This window comes from Callorhinus ursinus, unplaced genomic scaffold, assembly GCF_003265705.2.
Source record: "Callorhinus ursinus isolate GAN/ISIS: 27379988/994484 unplaced genomic scaffold, GSC_fseal_2.0 scaffold8, whole genome shotgun sequence".
NCBI lineage: Eukaryota > Metazoa > Chordata > Mammalia > Carnivora > Otariidae > Callorhinus > Callorhinus ursinus.
Window position 1 is genome coordinate 9,360,466 of NW_027397070.1, and position 25,627 is coordinate 9,386,092.

General features: G+C 35.5%; 1 protein-coding gene and 1 pseudogene across 8 annotated transcripts in view; one reads left to right on the top strand and one right to left on the bottom strand.

The window, feature by feature from the left end:
* NUBPL (NUBP iron-sulfur cluster assembly factor, mitochondrial) overlaps nucleotides 1-25,627 on the top strand; it is a 284,107-nt gene that overhangs the window by 127,644 nt on the left and 130,836 nt on the right. The gene's annotated exons all lie outside the window — the stretch shown is intronic.
* LOC112822496 (cell division cycle-associated protein 3 pseudogene) lies at nucleotides 14,525-15,233 on the bottom strand (annotated as a pseudogene).

The window sequence follows — 25,627 nt, forward strand, 5'->3', positions numbered from 1 at the left end:
TGATGTTACTTTTCCCTTCAGATTTTTTTTTGACACTTGCTTTTGCCTTTTTCCAACACCCTAATTTTAAAACTATTAAAAACTATTAAAAACTATTTAAACGATTTTAGAACTATTTAACAGTGAAGTATGTAAGGTGCACTAGTCTTAATATATTATACACACCTGCATAACTGCTACCCAGATCAAGATCTAAGATATTTTTAATTACCCAGGGTGCCTTACCCTTTTGTGCCTTTTTAGTCAGTGCTTACTTCAGAGGTAACTAGTATATGATTGACTGATTGATTGATATTTATTTATATATACATCCATGCATGTTTATTTTTTAGCATGGTATAATTGAGAAATATAATTGTATATATTTAAAGTGTACAATGTGATGAAGTGACATACATATACTTTGAAATGCTTATCACAATAAGGTAAATTAATGCATCCAATCATAGTTAATGATTCTTTATTTTGTGTGTGGCTAGAACATTTTAGGTCTACTTTAGTGTATTACTTCCTTAAGTATTTATGAGTTTTGTTTGTCCTTAAACTTCATGTAATAGAATCTTGTATGTCTTACTTTTTTCTTTCAACAAAATGCTATGAAATCCATCCATGTTTTTACATGAATCCTTGATGTTTTCTCCTTTATTTTCAGCTTTATTGAGGCATATTGATAAATAAAATTACAGTATATTTACAGTGTACAACATGATGATTTGGTATGTGTATACATTGTGAAAGAATTCACACCACATTAATTAACATATCCATCTTCTCACATACTTTTGTGTTTGTGTGTGTGTGTGTGTGTCTGCAAACATAAGTTCTTAGCAAATTTCAATTATACAATATTATCAACAGTAGTCACCATGTTGTGTATTATATCCTCAGACCTTATTTATCATGTTACTGAAAGTTTGGATCCTCTTACTACCCTTTCCCTATTTTCCCTATCCCTCTGCCCCTAGTAACCACCATTCTACTCTGTTTTGTGAATTTAACTTTTTTTTCCCAAAGATTTATACATATAAGTGATACCATGCAGTATTTGTCTTTGTTTGGCTTGTTTTAATTTATATAATGCTCTCCATGTTCATCCATGTTGTTACAAATGGCAGGATTTCCTTCTTTGTAAAGGCTGAATGATATTCCATTGTATATATGCACCACATCTTTCTTCATCCATCAAAGGGCTCTTAGGTTGTTTCCATATCTTGGTTATTGTGAATAGTGCTGGAGTGAACATGGGAGTACAGATACCTTTTCAAGATCGTGATTTTGTTTCTAGATCTATGCCCAGAAGTGGGAGTTCTAGATCATAAAGTAGTTTTATTTTTAATTTCTTGAGGAACCTCCATACTGTTTTCTATAATGTTTTTACCAATTTACATTTTCACCAATATTGTATAAGATTTCCCCTTACTCCACATCCTTGCCAGCATTTACCTCTTATCTTTTGGATAATAAACATCTTGACATGTGGAAGTGTTATGTTATTATAGTTTGATTGGCATTTCCCTGGTGATAGTGAGGTTGAGTGCCTTTTCATGTAACCTATTGGCCATTAGTATATCTTCTTTGGAAAAGTGTCTATTTAAGTCCTTCATCCATTTTATTTATTTTATTTATTTTTTTAAAGATTTTATTTATTTGAGAGAAAAAGAATGAGAGACAGAGCATGAGAGGGAAGAGGGTCAGAGGGAGAAGCAGACTCCCCGCTGAGCAGGGAGCCCGATGTGGGACTCGATCCCGGGACTCCAGGATCATGACCTGAGCCGAAGGCAGTCGCTTAACCAACTGAGCCACCCAGGCGCCCTTATTTATTTTTTTTAAAGATTTATTTATTTGAGAGAAAGCGAGTTGGGGGAGGGGCAGAGGGAGAGAATCTTCAAGCAGACTCCCCACTGAGCATGGACCCGCAATGTGGGGCTCCATCTCACAACCTGTGAGATCATTCCCTGAGCCAAAACCAAGAGTGGGAGGCTTAACTGACTGAGCCACCCAGACGCCCCCCCTTTTTAAAGATTTATCCTTTGCCCATTTTAAAATGTGATTATTTTTTTGCTATTGAGTTATATGAGTGTATATTTTAGATATTAACCTTTTGTCAGATAATGTGGTTTATAAATATTTTTTCCCTTTCCATAGGTTGCATTTTTGTTTTGTTGATGGTTTCCTTTGCCGTATAGAAGTGTTTTAGTTTGATGTAGTCCCACTTGTTTATTTTTGTTTTTGTTTCCTCTGCTTTTGGTGTCAAATCCAAAAAATCATTGCCATGACTGATTCGAGGAGCTTGTCCCTGTTTTCTTGTAGTAGCTTTACAGTTTCTAGTCTACTTTCAATTCTGTAATACAGTTTGAGTTGATTTTTGTATATGCTGTAAGATGGAGGCCCAGTTTTATTCTTTTGCATGTGGTTTTCCAGTTTTTTCAGCACCATTTATTGAAGACACTGTCTTTTCTCCATTGTATAATTCTTGTCCCCTTTTTTGAAAATTTATGGGTGTATATGCTTGAATTTTTTCCTGGCCTCTATTTTGTTCCACTAATCTATGCATCTGTTTTTTGCCAGTGTCATACTGTTTGATTACTATAGCTTGGTAGTATAGTTTGAAATCAGGAAGTGTGATACCTTTAGCTTTATTCTTTTTTCTTGAGATTGCTTTGGCTATTCAGGGTCTTTTATGATTCCATACAAATTTTAGGATTGTTTGTTCTATTTCTGTGAAAAATACCATTAGACCCCTGAAACATGCTACACTATTTGTTTACTAACTAGAATTTAAATAAAATCTTGTAAGAAAAAAATACCATTGGAATATGTTTTTAAATTTTATTATTGAAGTGTAGTTGACAAACAATGTTAATTTCAAGTGTACACCATGGTGATTCAATAATTCTATACACTATGCAATACTTACCACTATAAGTATAGTTACCATCTGTCACCATACAATGTTATTACAGTATTATTGACTATATTCCCTATGCTGTACTTTTCATCCCTGTGACTTATTTAAGTAAGTGTGTACTTCTTAATCTCTTTTACCTTTGCCCGGTCTTTGCCCATCTCCCCATGCCCCTCCCCTCTGGCAACCACCAATTTGATCTCTGTATTTATAAGTCTGTTTCTATTTGTTTTTTTTGTTTGTTTATTTATTTTGTTTTTTAGATTCCACAGATAAGTGAAACCATATCACCCAGCTACTTTCTGGATTTCACTTAGAGGGAATTGCCTTGTGTGTTGCTGTACATTTGGTGTGTCTGTGGGAGGAGGGAAGTTCAGGAGCCTGCAATATTTCTATTTCTGTCCCTTGGTTCCTTTGTTCTTTTTTGTTGCTATATAGTATTCCACAATATATCCTTTCTCTTTGTTATTTGGATTGTTTGTAGTTTGGGGCTACTATGAATAATGCCACTATAAACATTCTTATGTATACTTTATGGTATACAGATGCATTAATTTCATTTTTGGTATATATGTAGATGTGAGATTACTGGGTTTTGGAGTGAATGTATGTTAAATTTTAGTGTTTTTTGCCAAGGAAGTTTTACAGAGTGGTTGTTCCAATTTAATGCCCGACTGTTAATATAGGGGAGTTCTACATCCTTGTAATTCTTGGTATGATCTCTCTCTTTGCAGTTCTGTTGGGTATGTTGTGATAGGTCATTGTGGTTTTAATATTCCTTTTCTCATTGAGTAATGCTTATTGGCTCTTTGGATCTCCTTTTTATGAAGTGCCTGTGTTTTCTGTCCATTTTTAAATTGCATTGTTTGTCTTTTTCTTATTTACAGGAATTCATTATATGAGCCCTTTGACAGATGTATTACAGTTCTCTTAATTTGTGACTTGTATCTTTACTTCTTTAGTGGTGACTTTTGATATAAAATGTTCTTTGTTTTGATAAAGTCTAGTTTATCAAACTTTTTTCTTGTAGATTTATGTATTAAGAACTCTTTCCTACCCTCCTTACAAAAATATTCCCTTATATTTTCTTTTTTTGCATTTTTAATTTTTTTTAAATTTAAATTCAATTAATTAACATATAATGTATTATTGGCTTCAGAGGTAGAGGTCAGTGATTCATCAGTCTTATATAAGACCCAGTGCTCATTACATCACGTGCCCTCCTTAATGTCCAGCACCCAGTTACCTCATCTCCCCCCACAATGTTTTCTTCTAGAAGCTTGATTGTATCAGCTTTCACATTTAGGTCTATGATCCCTCTCAAATTATTATTTAAAATGGTGTGAAATAGGGGTGAAGGTTAATTATATTTTTCATATGGATATCCAGTTGTTCCAATACTTAATTATAGTGGCACCTTGGTTGTAAATCGAGTGACCGTATGTATTACCACTACCCTAAAATTTCTTTAAATTTTTTATTGTTATGTTAATCACCATACATTACATCATTAGTTTTTGATGTAGTTCCATGATTCATTGTTTCTGCATAATACCCAGTGCTCCATGCAGAACATGCCCTCTTTAATACCCATCACCAGGCTAATCCATCCCCCCACCCCCTTCCCCTCTAGAACCCTCAGTTTGTTTTTCAGAGTCCATCATCTCTCATGGTTCATCTCCCCCTCCGATTCCCCCCCCTTCATTCTTCCCCTCCTGCTATCTTCTTCTCCTTTTTTTTTTTCTTAACATATATTGCATTATTTGTTTCAGAGGTACAGATCTGTGATTCAACAGTCTTGCACAATTCACAGCGCTCACCATAGCACATACCCTCCCCAATGTCTATCACCCAGCCACCCCCTCCCTCCCACCCCCCACCACTCCAGCAACCACTACCCTAAAATTTGACAGTGATCTCCATAAGCATCGTACTTATTCATGTTTTCATTAGCATATACCCAGGACTACAATAATGATTAAAATTTTCTGGTCATCCTAGTTGAATTAATAGTTGAATCACTTCTTTCTTTATAGAAAAGAGTATAGGCAGTTTGAACCCATAACCCTTCTATCTCTGACCTTTCTGTTTCATTTATTTATTTTTTCTTTGAAATTGCTCTTCATTTTCATTTGGAAGCTCACTTTTTACTTAAGAAATAAAAGTAATGGTTCACTGCTGGCCTTCTATAAATTTTGCATGATTACGTTTATATTTAAATACAACACTTGAGAATTTGAGTGCTTTTAGGTTGTCAATACTAACTTTAAAAATAAGTGTCACTACTTATGTCATGACTCACATATTCTGAACAGGGTATTTTATGTCCTCAGTTTCACTTAAATTACTGTGATTCGTTGTTTTTTTTATTTTTTATTTTTTTAAAAGATTTTATTTATTTATTTGAGAGAGAGAGAGAATGAGAGATAGCATGAGAGGGAAGAGGGTCAGAGGGAGAAGCAGACTCCCTGCCGAGCAGGGAGCCCGATGCGGGACTCGATCCTGGGACTCCAGGATCATGACCTGAGCCGAAGGCAGTTGCTTAACCAACTGAGCCACCCAGGCACCCTACTGTGATTGGTTTTACCTTCAAGCTATATATATCACAAATGCAGGACACCTGGGTGGCTCAGTCGGTGTGTGGCAGGAGTGTGTCACCTGATGTCTGAGAAGAGGAATTACCTTCAAATTTTAGTATTTCTGGTAGCACTTAAAGCATTTGTTAGTTGATTAGTTGGTTAGGAATAAGGTTTTTTATTTCCTATATGAAGAAATGTCTTAAAATGAACTAAGCTTTCCAGTTTCTCTTTTTCTTTGGAGTTTTTTGTAGTGATTTATGAATAGATATTCTGAAGAATTGTGTTTTGTTGTATAGGTATATCCATTCCTGGTCTCATAAAGTTTAGTTTCAGGGAGAAAGTGGGGGAGAACGGTTATATAATATTTGATCACTTATGTTCATTTTCAAAACTGGAGGTTAGGCAAAGAATATTTCTGTGGAGACGATATGTTAACAAGATTGGATAGACATACATAGAATTTTTGAAAATAAGATGGTCAGTATATTAGGTTAGAGAAAGGGATACAAAAGAGTGTACATATATGTATGTATGTATATATATGAATACTTCTTTGAATTGATTTTTTAAATATCCCATATTTTTACAAAAGAAATTGGAGGCAACCTAAAATGAAAACAAAACAACAAAAACCAAATCCCAAGACAGAAGATAAGCCTGGAGAAATATAAAGGAAGGGTATAGGAAAACCATATCAAAATATTAAAAGAATATATGTGATTCTTATTTACTCTGAATTCTCAAGCTCCACAGATATTATTAGGATTTGCCTAATTATCTACTGGCATTATGAAACCAATGTTCTCTAACCATTGAATTAAAAAAATCTGACTTTTCTTTCAACGATCATGTTATGGGATCATCCACTTACTACCTGTGTATTTCCTATTATCTATTAGCTATATTTTTATTAAAATCTATTACTTGACTGTCCACAAATCACCTGGAGTTTTTATTAAAATGCAGATTCTGATTCAGTAAGCCTTGAGTGGTACCTTATATTCTGCATTCTTTTTTTTTAAATTTAAAATTTTTAAAAATTTTTTACTTTTTTAAAAAAAATATTTGAGAGATAGAGCACTAGCAGGGGTGTGGGGTAGGCAAAGGGGGAGGGAGAAGCAGGCTCTCTGCTGAGCAGGCAACCCAACCTGGGGCTCGATCCTAGGACCCTGGGATCATGACCTGAGCTGAAGGCAGACACTTATACTACTGAGCCACCCAGGTGCTCCATATGTTCTGCATTCTTTTTTCTTTTTTTTTTTTTTTAAGATTTTATTTATTTATTTGAGAGAGATAGAGCACAAGAGGGGGTAGTGGGAGAGGGAGAAGCAGACTCCCCACTGAGCAGGGAGCCCGCTGCAGGACTCGATCCCAGGACTCCAGCATCATGACCTGAGCCGAAGGCAGTCGCTTAACCAACTGAGCCACCCAGGTGCCCTATATTCTGCATTTTTAACAAGCTCCTAGATGATGCCAGTGAACCACATAATAAGCACCTACTACCAAGGATTTCGACCAGTTCTCATTACTCATCAAGAGCTTTGGCATTTGGCCTGCAGTCTTTCCACATTGACTTATGCCATCATCCTGGGTCATCTCTTTTGATTCTTTCATCTCAACTTCTATAAATTTTATTCTGACTCCTTCTCTTTCAGCAGCCCTTTCGCATAGTCTTTTGTTATCATTAGAACCTCTCCTACCTCTGAATACTATATTTCAGTGTCCTACTCTGACTTTAACCTTCCAGCTTTCTCACTCCCTAACTTAATGGACGTTGTTCTCTGTTTAATCTCACCAAGACCTTTAAATCCTGACATCTTTACTTTTCTCTGAGTCAATCAGTCCCTTCTTTACTGAACCTGAAATTCATCATCATCCTCTAGATGATTTTCTCACCATTGTCCTCCTTGTCTTTCAGATGCCCATCCCTGTATCAGAATTGCAGTTTCATTTCCATAGTCAGGTTGCTGAATCTACCTGAGGGAAATGACATATTGTCCAGATTGGTGCTATTTCATATTTATGGTACGCATTCTCATCTGGGCTCTTAATGCTGCCTGCTTGCTTGCTTGCTTGCTTGCTTGCTTGCTTTCTTTCTTTCTTTCTTTTCTTTCTTTCTCTCCCTCTCCCTGTCCCCCTCCCCCTCCCCTCCTTCTCCCCCTCCCTCCCTCCCTCCCTCCCTTCCCTGCCTTCCCTGCCTTCCTTCTCTCTTGACTTTATTTTTAAGTAGTCTTTACACCCGAGGTGGGGCTCAAACCCACAACCCTGAGATCAAGAGTCACGTGTTCCACTGACTGAGCCAGCCAGGTGCCCTCAGTGCTGCTCTTTTCTGATCTAGGCATTCTTTTACCTGGGCCTACAAAGTTTAGAGAGAAAACACCTTGAAGAACTGGAAAAGAATTTTTTTATGAGAGTCCGTATAGAAATAAGGATGAAGTTTTCCTGAAAGTAGACACTCTTGTTTGGTGTGTCACAGTAGTTAACAAATGCAAGAACCCAAACTCCTCAGGTGCCTCTGTGATACTGTTTCTTAGGGTGTCCTGAGTATCAAGAGTAAGAATGGCAGAAAACAGTTTTCCCCACCCACCTCTACACTTGCCTGCATATCTGCAATTTCTTGTTCCTTTTCTTATTCAAAACTCAATTTTTATTTTCATAATCTCGTATCTTCATGATTTCCCCAGTATCTTCCAGTGGTTGATAACCTCCCTTCATTGCTTTGACATTAAGAAAGGGAAAAAGGTACGAGATAGAAAAGAACAGTCATTGTCTTAAGATTAGTAAGACAACATTCTTAAGTGAGAATTTCTGCATACAGAATAGAATGCCTTCTTATCCCAAAATCTAATTTGCACATATTTTACTGATCACAGTAATATCTCCCTAAGTGTCATATAGATATTGTTACTTTACAGTCTATTGACATATTTTAAGGTCTGGGGAAATTATAAGCTATTGTGAAAATATACTGAATAAAGTAAAAAAAAGTATTAATGCCTTGCTAAAAGGAAATATGGAGGGTGAAGTTTTCATTGATTAGTCTCTATAGAGGCCTGTGGCATAAGTAATTAGTGGTGTGTGGTTTATGTGGCTCTAACAAGCACGTAAGTCTAAACACAGGTTACATTGATATCCTCTATCAGTCAGCTCCTTTATTTCAATTTTGAATTTACTATGCAATTTAAGATTCTGAAATACTTAAAACGAGTGAATATCCTGATTCACTGATGGAAAGGTCTGGTTTGCTTGGAAGGTATATACCTCATGGTAATAAATTGTTGTCTTGGTACTAATCAACCTAAAACAGCAAGAACAGTTTTCCTCAGGATCAGATTATCTTTGAAATTCTTGAAATTATGGGTCTGCATATCTCTAACTCATTTAAAGTAATTAGGGTGATGTTCTAACCAACTCCTTGGAAACTATATTACACTAATTTTTACAGTTGAGTGTGGGACAAAGTATTTTTGAGAAAAGGTCAAAGAAATAGCAATGAGAAAGCTTAAGGGAATGAAAATATGTGCTTTGCTACTGTCAGGCTAAGCCATCACTCTGTTTCTCACCTTATATGCAGGTTAAGGATAATATATTAGAAGACTGGTGGAGAAACAAACCGTCATTTATTTTGGGGATTGCTTAGCATCTAGACAGGGAGAATGAGAAAGAAGAAACAGGGAAAATTTTACCAAGGGGTAGGAGGAGGCAGTGGGAATGAAGTGGAATGAGGAAAAAAAAAGGTGCTATTTTAGATGGAGAATGTAGATTAGCAAAAGAATTTTGTAGATTAGCAAAAGAATTTAAGGCTAAGAGTCAGTCAGCTTTATGTCATATACATGAATATAAAGGATCTATTTTGTATTACAGAGAATGTTTGTTTGATATTTGTACATTCTGTGTTTAAACAAATGATTTGGAAATCTTCTGACTATGCATTTTTGAATAATTGATATTTAGAATACATTATGTCATCTATGAAGATGTTTGGTGAAGCTGATTTGCATTAAAACATTCATGATTCTCGGGGCGCCTGGGTGGCTCAGTCGTTAAGCATCTGCCTTCAGCTCAGGTCATGATCTCAGGGTCCTGGGATCGAGCCCCGCATCGGGCTCCTTGCTCTGCAGGGAAGCCTGCTTCTCCCTCTCCCACTCCCCCTGCTTGTGTTCCCTCTCTCACTCTGTCTCTCTCTCTTAAATAAATAAAATCTTTAAAAAATAAATAAATAAAACATTCATGATTCTCAGTAAGAAAAATACACAGAAGCACAAAACAGTTAATTATCTTTCTTTTAAAATAAATGTCAAGAGAAGCATTAAAAGTAAGATAAAATGTAGTACTTAAAGAAAATTCTATCTCAGAATTCAAAATATTTTATAACTGTACACAGGAAATAGAATTCTGTATATTTTAATATTTATATTGAAGATCTTATGAATGTTTTTAAAAAAATTCTTCCCACATAATAGCTTTTGCAAATGAACTTAGACTCCTTTCTTTCAACAGTTTCCTATAGGTCTAGGATATCTCCTCTCTTTAATTATTGAAATATTTTATCTGTATTTGTAGTATGTAGAATTTGTGTTTATCTTATTTTCTCACTTTGTGTTTGTTTCTTAGCTGACAGAACTGTTTCTTTTGCTCTGAGTAGTTCAGTAGAGTCCAGTTAACAGGGGCAGTGTTGATGTGGGGAAATGTAACCCAGAGCTACCTTCGCATATTAAAAGAAGAACATTGTATCCTAGAATGCAATTACTATTAAATAAGCTGTACTTATACATAAGTATAGTTATAAGACCTAACGGAGTCAGTAGCATTTGTTTAGCTGTTACCTGTCAGTATAATACATATAAGAATGATTCATTACATAGGAGTGATTCATTTGTCATTTTTATCTTGCCAGTTAATCAGACAATCTGTAAATATATATTATCAAAATCGGGTAACATTATGAAATTTTTATATGAAGAAATGATTTGTGGCAAATCTGATATTCATTTTGTATATGAAAATTTAGGTATTGTGTCTAGAAATCTTGTCATTCAGAAAGTAATATTAACTGTTTTTATTTCTGTTGATAATAGGTTGAGGTTAGGCTCTTTCTTTTCTGTTCTAAACCTTCTATATTCTCCCTTTTACTTTGAGGGAGAGACAAGGGACCCAACAGGACAATTTGAATCATTACTCACTTAGAAATGGGAGAATGGAAAATTAGCCCATCTTCCCCCAAGATTAAGTTGTTAATACTAAGTAACTGGTTAATATTTTTGAGCTCTGTTTCTCTAATTTTTCTATATCCAGCTATTCATATATCCATTGTATTTGTGGTGATCTATTAGCTGATGTGAGAGATTGATAATCAGTCTCGGTTAAAATAATATTTATTACTGGAGCACTTGGGTAGCTTAGTAGGTTAACCATCTGCTTTCGGCTCAGGTCATGATCCCAGGGTCCTGAGATCAGGCCCATGTCGGGCTCCCTGCTCAGTGGGGAGCCTGCCTCTCCCTCTCCCTCTGCCCCTCCCCCTGCTTGTGTTCTCTCTCCTCTCAAATAAATAAATAAAATCTTTAAAAAATAATGTTTATTGTAAGACTGATGAATCATAGGCTATACCTCTGAAACCAATAATATACTATATGTTAATTAATTGAACTTAAATAAAAATATTTTTATTATTTTTTAAATTTAATTTTATGTTAGTCACCATATAATACATCACCAGTTTTTGATGCATTGATCCACGATTCATTGTATTTGTACAAAATATAGTAATAATATTTATTACTGTCTTTGAAAATTTTTATTTTATTTTATTTTTTAAAGATTTTATTTATTTTTTGACACAGAGAGACACAGAGAGAGAGGGAACACAGGCAGGGGGAGTGGGAGAGGGAGAAGCAGGCTTCCCACGGAGCAGGGAGCCCGACGCAGGGCTCGATCCCTGGACCCTGGGATCATGACCTGAGTCGAAGGCAGATGCTTAAGGACTGAGTCACCCAGGCGCCCCTCAAAATTTTCTATCCAGTATCGCTCTCGGACTTTTGGCTAAGATCAAGGGTAAAAGTTTTTACCCACCATATCCTTTGTTAATATATGTGGGGGGGGAAGGTGAGAAAATGAATTGTCTGAGGAAAAACAGTAGAAATTTACCTTGTTTGGTGTTATTTTTATTCTAGGGAAAAAAGTATTATTGTTGAAAAATACTGTAAGACAGTATTTTATTTCTACTTCCTGAAATTTTAAATTATTTTCAGTCAGGATAAAGAAAAAGAAAACCAGTAATAAGGATTTGGTAAATATTTATTTAATTTTCCCTAAATCTGCTCCTCCTATTAGTGTTTCCCATAAACCAAGGTGCTTAGACCAAAACCCTGGGACTTGTTCTTGAGTTTTTTCTCTCCCTTACCGTGTATATATAATCTATCAGCAAGTCCTCTAGACTTTACATTCCCAATGTATCTTTAATCTGTTTACTTCTCTTCATCTTCTCCACCATCCTAGCATAACCCGTCATCATTTATTTAGATTCCTGCAAGAGCCTTAAGTGGTATCTGTGCCTTCACTCTTACTTTCTTACATACCACTGTGTTCTCCTGACAGTATTCAGAATGATCTTTAAAAACTTCTGTACTAAAACTAACCAGTATGCTAAGCATCCGTTTTATTATTTGAAAAACTTAAAAATAAAGCGAATCAAGTATTTGTCCTATTTTTCTTACACTGTTAAGCAAATGGTTGATGAAGGAAGTTTTTCTTTTACTGAAGTATTTTAGTTGATAAATAAAGAAGGAATGATAGAATTATAATATCAATATTTTACAACCCCTAATTATTATAATAGATCTAAGAGTAATTGTTACTGACTGCTAATATATGCATGTAGAGAGAACACATTATATGCTTCCTAGTCAGGGTATATGATATCAACTGTGAAGTAATTTTGCTAGAAGTTTGAACTTCAATCTGGTTAAACATTCAGATCTAACTACCAGTTTATAGGAAATACAATAGACAGAGGAAGCCATCAGGAAATCTGGAGTGAGGAAAAGCCTATAGACAAATAACCCAGTTTTTTTCCCCAACAAATAAATTGTAAGGAGAAAAAAGTGAAGGAATCATAATCTATAGATTAAAAGACCAAGAAACTTATTAACTGCTGTATCTGGACCTTATTTGGATTTGATTTGAACCAGTGAGCTTTAGGAAAAATTGATACACAGGAAAATTTGGACACTGACTAGATAGTTGGTGATTTTAATAAATTATTATTAAAAATAATGATTTAATGAAAGTAATATTGATAGGGGCTATATTTGCAAGGAGAGCCCTTAGCTTTTAGCGATACATATTAAGATGTGTATAAATGGAATGATATGTTTGAAGGATAGATGGGGAATGAATAAAGGTACAAATTAAGCAAGACTGGCCATGAATTGATAATTGTTGAAACTGGATAATAAATATATGTGGATCCATTTTGCTCTGTTCTCTTTTTTTCACACACATTTAAACTTTCTGTAATTAAATTTAAAACAAAAAGCCTTTGCACATAGACTCTAATCCAAACTCTTTATTTTAGTAGATTCTGCCCAATCTGACCTCTACTTACCCCATATCTAGCATGTTCAACCTTGCTCACATTATACTTGCTTTTTTCCTTTTCCTCAGATACCCCAAATTCATTCCTACCTTAGGGCCCTTAAACTTGATGTTCTATCTGGAACCTTCTTCCCCTAGATCTTCAGTGTCCATCCCCTGTTGGCATTCAGGTCTCATTTTATTTTTATTTTCTTTTTAGGCCTCATTTTAATGTCACCTCAGAACAGCTAGCTGTGAAAATCATCTGATCTAGTTTTATTTTCATCAGAACACTTACCCTGATTTGACATTTTCTTTTCTATTTATTTGTTTATTCATTGTTTCTACCCACTAGAGTATAAGCTACATGTGGGTGGTGGTAAGATCTTGACTATCTTGTTCACTTTTAGATTTCCAGCACTTTTCTGACAAATACATGGCAAATATGGTTGGTACTCAATAAATGTTTTTTGAGTGAGTCAATTAAATGTTTATGAAGTTGTTGAATACTAAGAAGATTAACATTATTAATCTTTTACTTTTAGAATATCAACAGTATATAGTATTGTTGCCTAGTGAAAGTATTTAAAATTCTGCTGGCATTTTCATTATTAGTATTTTCAAAGGCTCATGTGGAAGAGAATTAGCTTTGTAGCAAAGCTTCAGAAAGATTTTAAAAAATTCACAAAATGTCAAATTTTCTGTTAGCATTTATTTAAAAATATTTGTATTTAGGGTAATTAATGTCACATTTTGTCTAAGAGCTGTTTTTTGTAGCTACATAAGTAGAGGTTAAAATTTGTGATATGTGATATGAAATTTGGCAAACATTTCTTGGCTTATGTGAATGATAATGAAACACTTATAATTATATCTTCTATCAAGAAGGAACTGAGAAGTACTTTATAGATAGATGCATTAGAGGAGATGAAACTGTAAAACTATAAGATCTTCTCTTTATAAAAAAAACCATGGAAGGGACACCTGGGTGGCTCAGTCGGTTAAATGTCCAACTCTTGATTTTGTCTCAGGTTCTGATCTCAGGGTCATGAGACTGAGTCCCACATCAGGCTCCATGCTCAGCATAGTGTCTATTTGAGATTCTCTCTCTCCATCTCCCTCTGCCCCTGCCTTTACTCGTGCTCTCTTTCTCTCTCTCAAATAAATAAATGAAATCTTTAAAACAAAAAAACATAGAAAACAATATATTTGTTTTATATATGTATATAATATATATGTGATTCAACAGTCTTAACTGCAACAACATGGATGGAACTGGAGGGTATTATGCTGAGAATGAATTTTTAAGTTACATACATGCCCGCACATTTATCTTAGTTTAGTCCTATCTTAGTTTAGGGGGAGTCAGATAAAATGAGCCTTTCCTCAGTCTCCCAGGGAAAGAAAAGGTGAGAAGACAGAATATCACTAGGCCCTGGATGAACCCAGTGCTGTAGTCTCATAAGGCCTAGTTTTCTACCAAGGGAAAATGCTGATTTTCCTTGTCATGGTCCTGGCTTTGCTCCCCTGCTCAGTGTCAAGTTTTTAGAAGTCCAGTTCCCAGAATGCCCTGTTGCTTTAGTTCCCTAACATTTTCACTTAGGGGAGAAGACTGCTCACACTCTTGTGTCAGGATCCCAGAGGCATTGTCATCTTGCAGGATGGTGAGGTGAGATCTCTCTAGTACCTTGCCATTTGGTTTCTATCTGTTGGGCTTAGAACCTGAACTGGGAGCCTCAGATCTCTCATTAGTATGTTTGAGTGCTGGCTGGCCATAGGGGTTTCTGTGAGCTGTCTTGTTTCCTCCTTGGAAAATACCTACTTGGAGGGGAGCTCAGTTTGGCTTCAGGGTGTCATCTGGGATTACTGGATGTTCAGAGGCAAGCCCAATTCAAATGAAGGTTCCTCTGGGGGCATAACAGGCCCTGGGGGAAGATTTGATTTGTGGGCCTCTGTCTCACATATTTCACTGAGCTGTTTTACCAGTGGGTTTAGGGGTCTCTGCTGCTGGTCTTCATGGGTATCCATGCAATGCCAAGGCTAGGAAAGTGGGGATTTGAGTCCTGGGCCTGACTAGGACCTTTTAGGTGCTCCCCTGTGGGCAGGTTGGGCTGTGGGGTTTGCATCTGGATGGGAGTGCACAGGATACCTGCATTAGGTGAATGAGGATCTGCCATCCCAGTGGAGGCTGCACTGGGATGCTCTTGGCCAAGCCCATCTCAACCAGGAGAAATAGAGTGGGGCAGGGCCCAGCCTGGGTGATGAGAGGATGCTGGGCCCCAATTCTTTCTTTGTGTGCATAACAATGACAGTTGTTGGTTGGCAATTTATTTAACTGTTTTCTCATTAAAGGACATTTTTCTCTTTGAACCATTTTTTTCTTTATTTTAAAAAATATTGCACTGAGCATCTTTGTATGTGAGATAGCACTAGTTTTGGATGTATGATTTCTGTGTTTATTAACCTAATAAAGCATGGATTATGGTGTACGTATGTGTGTGGGGGCTAAGTGAACCAAATTCTTGTCTTTCTGAATTTGATGTTTTCTTAGGTGCCTTTACATTGTACCAAGTTTTTTGAGAGCCAGTTTCTCTTCTTTCCTTCCTTTCTCCCTCCCTCCCTTTCTTCCTGTCTTCTTTTCTTTTTTGTGAGAATATTTAAGTTACACCGTCTTAGCAAATTTCAGTTACATAGCACAGTGTTATCAACTATGATCACCATGTTTTACGGTAGTTCCTCAGACGGTAATCATTTTATAGCTGAAAGTTTGTATCCCTTTAATAACCACTCCTTATTTCCCCCACCTTCCAGCCTCTTGCAACCACTTTACAACTCTCTTTCTATGAGTTTGAGTTTTTTTTTATTTCACATATGCGATGCCATACGGTATTTGTCTTTCTCTGTGTGACTTAATTCACTTAGCAGAATACCCTCAAGGTCCATCCATGTTGTCACAAATGGCAGGATTTTCTTCTTTCTCATAACTGAGTGATATTTTATTATACACACACACACATATATGTACACACCACATCTTCTTTATCCATTTGTTTATTGACATTTAGGTTGTTTCCATATCTTGGCTCTTGTGAATAGTGCTGCAATAAACATGGGAGTGCAGATATCTCTTTGATATCCTGTTTTCACTTTCTTTGGAAAATATATACCCAGAAGTGAGATTGCTGGATCATATGGTAGTTCTATTTTTAAATTTTTTGAGGAACTTTCATACTGTTTTCCTTAATGGCTGCACCAATTTACATTCCCAACCACAGTGCATGAAGATTTCACATTTTTGCCAACACTTGTTATTTTGATGGTAGCCATTCTAACAGGTATGAGTTGATAGCACATTGTGGTTTTGATTTACATTTCTCTCATGATTAGTGAGTGATATTGGGCACCTTTTCATGAATCTTTTGGCCGTTTATATATCTTTTTTTGGAAAAATATCTTTTCAGTTCTTTTGTCCAGTTTTTACTTGGATTGTTTTAAGTTTTTTGCTGTTGAGTTATATGAGCTCTTTCTGTATTTTGGATAGTAACGCCTTATCATCAGATACGGCTGGCATGTATTTTCTCCCATTCATTAGGTTGCCTTTTCATTTTGTTGATTGTTTTCTTTGCTGTGCAGAAGCTTTTTATTTTTATTTTTTTAGAGAGTAAGAGACAGAGATCATGGCGTGGGGGAAGAGCAGAGGACGAGGGAGAGAGAATCTTTTTTTTTTTTTTTAAAGATTTTATTTATTTGAGAGAGAGTGAAAGCAAGAGAGATCACAGAGGGAGAGGGAGAAGCAGACACCACTGAGCAGAGAGCCTGATGCAGGGTTTGATCCCAGGACCCTGAGATCATGACCTGAGCTGAAGGCAGATGCTTAACCAACTGAGCCACCAGGCAACCCAGGAGAGTCTTAAGCAGGCTCTATGCCCAGCACGGAGCCCAAAGCTGAGGCTCTCACAACCCTGAGATCATGACCTGAGCTGAAATCAAGTGTTGGAGGCTTAACTGACTGGGCTACCCAGGCGCCCCTGTGCAGAAGCTTTTTAATTTGATGTAGTCCTACTTGTTTATTTTTGCCTTTTTTCCTTTGTATTTGGTGTTAAATACAGTGTCAAAGTGCTTAACACCCCTGCTTTCTTCTAGAAGTTTTACAGTTTCAGGTCCATTTTCTCTTCTTTAATCGATCTTGAGTGTAAGATAGTGATCCAGGTTCATGGTTTTGCATGTGGCTGTCCAGTTCTCTCAGCACCTTTTGTTGAAGAAACTATCCTTTCCCCATTGTTTATTCTTGGGGAGCCAGTTTCTTAATTTTTTTTTTTTTTTTACCAAACATATCAGAGTTTAATTAGTCATGCTGTAATTACTGAGAATAAAATTGAATTGTTGCCATAATTTTTTGGGGAGAGAACAGAGGCCCTGTGTTTTCAACATAAAGGGTGAAGGTATTTAGTAAAAATCTTTTCTAACTATATTAGAACATAAGGTATGCACAGGCTTTTAGGCAAAGATAATATTGTTTAATATTTCATGTTTAAGGAAGTTTCTAACTTAACTGAACTCTGAATGGTTTTTAAGATATGACAGGACCTATGAAATTGAGTATAAAAAACTTAGAATGATTAGTTCTTGAAAGAGCCAGACACTTCCATAAGTAGTTGGTTTTTCCTTCAGTCTGATGGGCCATCAGTAGACAAGTCTGCTTCTCCTATGGTGGTCAGTCCTATAGCACCTCCTAGTATAGAACCCAGGACCTGCAAATCTTGGTCAGTCTTGATTTTGGGTGCTTCATATTTCTGTGAATGACAGGTTTTAATGGTTTCAATTGTTTTGAAAAGAAGAGGACAAATTTAGGGTATTGATGAAAGTTTTATGTGCAGAACTTTGCTGCCACAATTATTTGGTAATTTAAATGCAACCAGATCCAGTTTTTTATAGATGTGTTGATCCTGTGTATAGGAACCTCTGTGGCCTACACTGCTGATGGGTATGGATAGCCCTCCACCAAGGCAAGAATATCAGTCAGGATTTTTACCTCAAAACATTTTTGCATTTGAACATCTGATTTTGGAACACATGGCTTTTTGATTTATAGATAATTGCTACTGAACTTAATTTATATATAGTGTTTGGCCAAATATCTGTCACATGCCTAAGATGATTGCTGATTGAAAGAGCCTAGCTGAGGAATGTTTAACTGGTTATTCTTGAGTTTCCTTCATGAATCACTTGTATAGCTCTCTTTCACAAAACCATGTAATTTATACTCTGAGCTTTCGTCAAGAGTCTATGTAAGAAATAAGAAACATCTATGTCTCTACTTCTTTTGGAGGCTGATGGATGGAGGTAACTGTTATTGAAAGGCAATACATTATATGGAAGGAATATGGGCTCTGGTGCCAGAGGTTAGTAATTCTGGTGGTGGGAGGATATGCAGGGTGTCTTTTAGTTATCTCTATGTTTTCCAACAAAATAAAACATTTATTGGGTAATATGTACCTGGCACTGTGCTTGGCCTGAAGGTACAAAAGTAAGTAAGACTTGTCCTCTGCCCTTTAAAAAAAGATTCATTATTTAATAGTAAGAAAGCAGTATGACCCTATTGCTAATCAACATTTCAGTTATTTTGTTTGTGTCTAAGTTTTAGCTTTGGTTTTCTCATTGTAGGGTTTTTTTGTGTGTGTGTGTCCCCCACCCCCTGATTTTTCATATGTTGACTGGGGAATTGAGAGAGAGAGGAGAGGTGGTGATTGATTGATTGATTGATTCAAGCCATTAGCTAACATTTTGTGTTGGGAATCTATATATATTTCTTTACTCTGATTTACTGTCTTATATATTAATATTTCAGAATTACTGAGAGTATACTTGAATCAAAGAGTTAATTCTGTACATCTTGCTTGCTGGTACCAGAGTAGCTTGGTCAGAACTTCGACATTTATTTTTTTTTTTGTTCATTCATAACTAGTTTGCTGTTTTATTTTTTTAAAAGATTTATTTATTTAGAGATAAAGAGCGCATACACAAGCACGAGGAGGGGCAGAAGGAGAGAGAGAGAGAATCCCCAGCATACTAGATGCTGAGGATGGAGCCTGACGTGAGGTTCTATCTCATGACCCTGAGATCACGACCTGAGCCAAAACCAGGAGTCAGAGGCTTAATAGACTGAACCACCCAGGTGTCCCTCTAGTTTGCAGTTTTAACTACAAGACTCAGATATCAGACTATGCCTGTTTTGATGCAGTTCTTCAAAAGTATGCATTCATCATATAAAATAAAATTATTTCTTCAACTGTAAGAGAAAAAAGATTATATTAAAATGTGGCTTAAAATCATAGTCTGATTATATATTAATCTAATTGATAACAAAGATTTTTAAACTGGCAGTCATGATATTTGAAACATTTGAAATAAAAATGACTTATCTGGACATTGGTACTGAAACTAGGACTGAGAAAATATATTCAAATAGTCTATATTTATCATTATTATCTTATTTGAGAAACCATAGCTTACTAAATAGTTTATATAGAGAACACAGGTTTGTGTTGAGTCTCACCATGATCCAATTATTTTTCTTCTGGCATGGCTTACACCTCCTACACTGGCCTACATTCTGTTATGTATGTGCCACTGGAGGCAGGGATAGATCAGGGAAAATTAGAGTACAAGTCCTATTGATTTATAGGTTTTTGGCATAATTTTTGTTTGAGAAGGTTATGATGATGCTTATCTAAGTAATATTACTTTTCTAGTTGTATAGAGAGCAAAGTGAGGTTTAGAAAGATGACTTTTATCAAGATTACAAGTGATTTGCTTATTGTCTTTTTTTCCCAGCTTCTCGAGGGCAGGAACTTCAGGTATCTTGTTCATTGTTGTATTCTTAGTGTCTAGAACACTGGTTGGCGTGTGTAAATATTAGTATTAATTTCTCAGAGTTAAACTATGTAAGGGTTATCCTGTGTTCCCACTTATGTATACTCTGCCTTTAAACATGTATATTAATGTGTGATCTATAATATTAAGATAAATATGAACACACTAGGTACCTATTCAGGCAAGAACAACTTCTAGATACTTTGCCATGTTCACTTGCTCATCAGTGTACAAGATTATTGTGAACAAGCCTAGGTATAATGACCAGTGTGCTTAAATGAGAATGAAAGAACAGTTGCTCATTTAATGGTCTTTTAATGAGATGCATAAAATTCAGTCCATTTCCCTATTTCTTTGCAATTTAGTGATCTCAGGTTTCTTAGATGTCTTTTGGATACTTCTGAAGTAATTATGTAGTTTGGGAAGTTGGAAATTGCTGAAGTTGATGTGATGGGAATTAGGTGGTTTTATGTGTTTATCTTTTCCCCAATCCTAAAACCTATTTCCCATCTATTATCTGTATCATCTCCATCTCTATTCTCATAGATATATTCCTTAATCTTTCTCAAAATCCTTTGTGTTAAAAGTAGTTATAGTTTAAAGCTGCTGCATTATTTAGTTCTCATTAGGAAGTCACTTGTAACAGTAAATTTATTGTTTTCTCTTTAGCTTTGTAGGTGGCAGGTCTAATTAACAGGAACAAGGTACAGGTCACTAAAATGTAGAAATTTAAATAATATGTTCAAACAACATGTGTAAGTTCTTTTCTGGTCACTTCTTAGCCCTTATTTTTAGTCATTTACTTATTTTCACATGGTATTTTGACTGAATATTTTCATGCTTAGTTTTACTTGTGAGAAATTTCCCTTTAATTTGCAAAAAGCCATTTAACTCTGCTTATGTCATCTAGGCATATGGAAAAGATATTTTTAAGTTACTTGTTTGGATCATTTTAGAATGTGGTGACCTCAGATATGGGCAAATATTTTCTTAGCATTTGGTTAGAAGAATAAACATGGTATGCTCATTGAGAGAAATTTAAATTTTGACTTACATGATATGACAAGTTTCTCTTTGAAGTGATTTTTTTTTCAGTGTTAATACTGTTGCTTAATTACCCAGTGCCGCCACCTTCTTTTTTTTTTTAATCTGTGATCTCATTTCCTCTTTGTATAAAAGCCTCTATAAAGTAGACAAAGGTTGTTTTTATTATCCCTATTTTGCAGAGTAAGTTTTGGGCAAATCATTTGACTTCTGAGTTTCATTTTCTTTATCTGTAAAATAAGAACAGTGTGCAAGATAATCTCTGAGGTCCTTTCGAGCTCTATAATTCTGTGTTTATACCATTGTAAAATGAGGGAACAGAGACACAGACAAGTTAAACACTTGGCTAAGTTCAAATAATGAATTAATAATAAAACCTTTTTATCTAACTTTCTGATTAACTGTTTATTGACCCTTTCCCATAATCCTTATGCCTATTACTGAAACTGCTGATTTCTTTCCTATTTGAAAATACAGCTGTTTACAAAATTATGCTATAGATATAATCCTTTTTTAAAAAGCTCAAATATGTTTCTACATTTTCAAGTTAAATCCTTATAATTTAGTAGGTGCTCATTCATATTTTTTAAAAGGGGGAGGTCTTATAAATATCAATTCCCATAGCAACTAAAGACAAATCAGAAAAGAAAGCATATCTGAAGTTATGTAGTATAAGTCAGAAGTAAACCAGTCTCTCCTGTAGCAAAAGAAAAAATAGGAAAAATTCTTTATTAAAAGATTATTTATTTATTTATTTATTTATGAGAGAGAGAGAGAGAGAGAGAGAGAGAGAGAGCACGTGAGTGGGAGAGAGCTCGAGTGGGGAGAGGGGCGGATGGAGGGGGAGAGAGAGAGAGAGAGAGAGAGAGAGAGAGAGAAGCAGACTTGCTTTTGAGCAGGGAGCCTAATGATGCAGGGGCTTGATCCCAGGAGCTTGGGATCATAACCTGAGCCAAAGGCAGACGCTTAACTGACTGAGCTACCCAGGTGCTCTGGGCATATTCTTTAAAAAAAAAATTTTTTTTTTAGTATAGTTGGCATGCAATGTTACGTTACTTTCAGGTGTACAACAAAGTGATTCAGCAAGCTTATACATTATGCTATGTTCACCACAAGTGTTAACTGTCCTCTATGCATCATATTACTTATTATTGACTATATTCCTTATGCTGTGCCTTTTATTTCCATGACTTACTTATTCCATAGCTGGAAGCCTGTATCTCCCACTGTCCTTTACCTCTTTTGCTCAGCCCCCTACCCTACTTCCTTCTGGCAGTCATTTGTTCTCTATATTTGTAGGTCTGATTCTGTTTTTTGTTGTTTATTCATTTGTTTTGTTTTTATATTTTATATTTTATTTTGTTTTTGGATTCCACATATGAGTGAAATCATATGGTATTTGTTATTCTCAGTCTGACTCATTTCACTTAGCATAATACCTTCTAGGCCTATCCGTGTTGTCTCAAATGGCAAGATCTCTCTTTTTTTTTTTTTTTTTTCTGGCTGCTTAATATTGCATTCCATACCACATCTTATTTGTTTGTCTGTCAGTGGATAGGAAAGATTCTTAAGTGACAATTTTCTTCCATCCTTTTATTGATCCAAAATTTGTATTTGAGTATGTGGTAAGCATTGGAATGATTTGAGCTTTCTTTTGTTGACTGAATTTACATATATTGCTGTCATGAGTGTTTGTAGAAAGATGTTTTATATTATTTAGAAAGTTAGATTAGACTTCTCAACCTTAAGGGTTTGTGATTGAATTCCTTCCCATTCCTCACCTCAGTGGCAATCCCTTCAACAACTCTTCAGGATTGCATTGATCTTGTAAATTATGACATTTTATATAGATATAACACATTAATTTCTAGATGAGCGAGGATGAGGTATTTATGTCTTATGTAAAGTCTTATGTAAAACTTTATTTTACAGTTGAGAAAACTGAGGTCCAGTGAGGTTAATTCTGTGACCCACGGCTATATAGCTAATTAGTGACAAAATGATTGGAATTTAGATATGCCAATTATCAAACTAAAACCCTTCTGTTTGGGATGAATAGGTATCTGGATTCTTTTCTGTACTCAGCTAGATTTATAGTCTAGATTTTTACCAAACACCTATTCCAGTGCTGTTTTTATATTTAAAAAAACATTGTAATAATTTATGAACCAAAATTTAAAATCCAAAAGCTGCATTATAGTAGCTCACACTTAAAATATAACAGCATATGGAACTACAGTTTTTCACAGTTGGTTTCCTACTTGGTATGATTTAGATCTTTAAATTTTTAGAATACAATCTGAGCCAGTTTCAAAAATATTATGTTCAAAAGCTGTAGGTATTTAAAAAATCTATATTTATTTTCTCTTCTTAGTCTCTATAAGTTATTTATTTTAATTTAAACAATTACTCCACATAATTCTTTTGTATAAACCGTTAGTAGAATTATGGTTATTGATTTAAAACAAAACCAGAATTTAGTAGTAGATTATTGAAAGCTAAAATATTCTTTAACAGCTCAAAGTCAGGAAATTTATAGTTAACATTTCCATGATTACTAGACCCTTGCTCTGTAATATAAAAGATTTTTAAAGGATCATATAAGGAAAGAATACGACCTATGACATACCATTAAAAAAAATCTCAGAAGTTAAGAGAAACATTATAATTAACCAGAAAAGGAAAAAAATAAAGGAAGTGAATGAATTCTTCTATTTCTTACTTATATTATCTAAGTAAATAATTTTCTCTTGGTCTATAGACCCTGTTTTATATATCTGTATTATTTTATGCTGAAAAAGTGATACAGAAAAGCTCATATGTTCTTGTGGTCGTGAGGTTTGCTAGCAGAACTCTTCAGGGCCTTGGAGAATAGTGATGCTGCACTCCATTCTGTGGTAAACTGGGAACAGATGAGGATTTGTATCACTGCTCCACCACTTACCAACAGCTTGACCTTGGGCAACTTTCTTAACTTCTCTAGTCCTCAGTATTTTCACCTGTAAAATAGTGATCATAATGCCTGGTTTACAGTGTTTTGTAATCATGTATGTAAAAAATGTTTAGTGCCTGTCTTATAATAAGCTCTCACTAACAGTTCTTTTCCTTCTGCTCTCCTTTACCTGTTACCTGTAGACCCACACTCCACCTCTTCTCTCTTCACTAGTCCAGTTCCACGTAATGGACTAAGGCTGTAAAGTAGGACTTCAGATGGCAAGTAACCGAACTAAATAAACACAACTAGGACTAGGACTGCTCTTCACATCATTCCTGGCTAGTGCACTGGGTAGGCTGCTCTCCTGGAGCAGGTGCCCCTCAAGTTCTGTGATATCCTTAATAACATCAGAACCCCTGGACAATGACTATGGATTCTCTTAGTGAGGCTCCATGCAGCTTTTATGGCAGCTACAGTCCTGCTCCTTCAGGACCTTGAATTCTCTCCAATACAATGGTTTTTTTCTAAGAATATTCTTTTAAAGAATATTATAGTTTTATAGTTTTCCATATTAAGGAAAGTACTACATGTCTAAATATATTTTATAAACTATCCCAAATTAGGTTAATAAAGTGATTTATTACTCCTACTTAAAAAAATTCTGAGGTTCCAGCCTTTGGGTATATAGGAAAAGTTTTAATTTTTTTTTTAGCAATTTTTTAAAAATAAAATATCTTGATTCTCAGGTTTATAATATTTTAGTTTTTTGGGGGGGTACCAGGCCTGTCCTTCACTAACTTCTGTTCCTAGGTTATGAACATCTGTATGTATAAGCAGTTGGCCTACAGCAGGACTCTTGAGAACTTAAGAGAGATGTTCCCATAATGAACTAAAATACTGTTACTTTTGTGGAAACAAAAAGTTAGGTTGTGAGGTTTTACTCTTTCAGCTGTAGTATGGATTTACATGGGCATCTGTGGAGTGGCCTGGGAATTGGATAATCTTTTAAATATTATTTCAGAAACTAGGTAGAGTTACCAAAGATTGACCCATATATCCACTTTTATTTTTTTTTAAAGATTTTATTTATTTATTTGAGAGAGAGAATGAGAGAGAGAGAACACACGAGAGGGGGGAGGGTCAGAGGGAGAAGCACACTCCCCACTGAGCAGGGAGCCCGATGCGGGACTCGATCCCAGGACTCCAGGATCATGACCTGAGCCGAAGGCAGTCACTTAACCGACTGAGCCACCCAGGCGCCCCCCATATATCCACTTTAGGACAAGAAGTCCTCCGTGAATTGATGCTGTCTCCAGGAATTGAGGCTGTCTCCGGGTTGTCAGGGCTGGTCTGCCCTACACCTCTGTTAGAACAACTGAGAAAAAGGGAGATGATGATAAAGGCAAAGATGAAGAGTAAAGTTTCTCTTCTCTTCACTCTCAGAACCTACTGCTATCGCTTGGGTTGGTAGTACCTTTGGAGGGATTTATTCAGGTATCCCCCCACACACACACATACACATACACATACACCTTTTCCTATAGAAAGGAACATATTTGAAAATGGATTAGAGAACTTTATCATCTGAAAGATAAGAATATATTAGGGAAAACATTTATATCATTATAACTTGAATAATTTGTTCTCATTTTATAATTAGGTCAGCTGTCTTATCAAAACAATCTTCATGGTTAAGTTTATTATATTTTCTTTTATCTT